Consider the following 1,290-nt stretch of genomic DNA (forward strand, 5'->3'; position numbering starts at 1 on the left):
CGTGGAGATGTGCAGGGATCTTTTCACCTTTTGGATGCTGCATGATGCAAACAGGGACAAGATGCCATGAGGAGACACACATTCACAGGATGAGGAGGCTCCCATTAGCACCAACTAACATTCAGGGGCATGCAGCTGCAAGTTGCTGCGTTGCATCACCGGCCAGTAGTAGCTATAGTACCCATGCCATGCCAAAACAGATATGCCATCTCTGCTGCATCGTGCATCCGTCTCTGAAAGCTGGGAACAAGCTTGCTGTGCAGTTTGCATCCACTACTGTCCATTGCTCTCCTTCTCAGTTCTCACAGACACATGCATGTAAAAGCTATCTTCAGAAAAGTTTCAGAGAAATATCACTGCACTGGTAAATATCTTCAGAGTAGTGTGTGAAGAGCGCTGCTACAGACAAACCGAATGCGTGGGGACTGGCCGGGGCACCGACTGACCGAATGAATGAGCATGTACAGCGTGCGCCCTGGGGTTATGAGTGAAGCACAGCACAGTTAATTTGGTCTCACCACTTGAATGGATGCGCAGAAATTTCCCTGTCGATCCCTCGCTGGCCGGCCGGCAGCCAAGTCACCGGACCGGAGCAGGTGGTCATATGAAAGCCTTGCAGTCGAGGGCCAGTGTGTCGCAGTCGGTGTGTAAATTCACCCGCCGGTAATTGATTGTCCGGCAGACGACACTCTCAGACGATCAACTGGTTGGTGCATGCAGATGCAGCTGAGCTTTGTCGTGACCTTGGTCGATGGAGGATCATCCATGGCGATGGCGTTAAGGAAAAACGGGAGTTGGTAATAATGGAACGAGGCCGGGGACGACCGGGGACGGAGGTGACGGAGAAGGCTCCATGTCTCAGATGCGTGGGTCAGGTGCCGACCTTTCTGTCCCTCCGCTGTCGATCGCACGCGCGGTGCGCGCCGCTTGCCTGTCGCTCGCCGGAGGCCCCCGGCCCGACACGGGTGGGCGCCCATCCATCGGCCGCGGCGACAAGTCGCCAGTCGCACCACCACCATCCACCGGCCTATCGCGCGCGCACGCACGCACGCCGCGCCATTGCCGCCAGCCAACCGTCGATCGCCCGGCTCTGCAAACGGCAACCGCGTAACGCCTCGATCGGTCTATCCCGGCATGCACCCGCGGGGGCGGGGACAGGATGAGGAGAGGGCAACGGCGCGAAAGGGAGGCGTGCCGGCTCTCTGCTCCCCTGGCTCTCCGTCGCTCTCGGAAAACCCAGCGATTTCCATGGAAAGGAACGGCGGCGATCCGGTCTGGTTTTTCAACGGC

At 58.2% G+C, this 1,290-nt stretch overlaps 1 long non-coding RNA gene across 1 annotated transcript in view; it reads right to left on the minus strand.

Moving 5' to 3' along the window:
• The window catches only part of LOC119271305, a 1,455-nt gene extending 544 nt beyond the window's left edge, over positions 1–911 (minus strand). The window contains exon 1 of the long non-coding RNA XR_005134480.1: positions 28–911. This is a non-coding gene — a long non-coding RNA (uncharacterized LOC119271305). The remainder of the gene's footprint in view (positions 1–27) is intronic.
• Positions 912–1,290: the final 379 nt, after the last annotated feature.

Source organism: Triticum dicoccoides, chromosome 3A (genome assembly GCF_002162155.2).
Source record: "Triticum dicoccoides isolate Atlit2015 ecotype Zavitan chromosome 3A, WEW_v2.0, whole genome shotgun sequence".
Classification (NCBI taxonomy): domain Eukaryota; kingdom Viridiplantae; phylum Streptophyta; class Magnoliopsida; order Poales; family Poaceae; genus Triticum; species Triticum dicoccoides.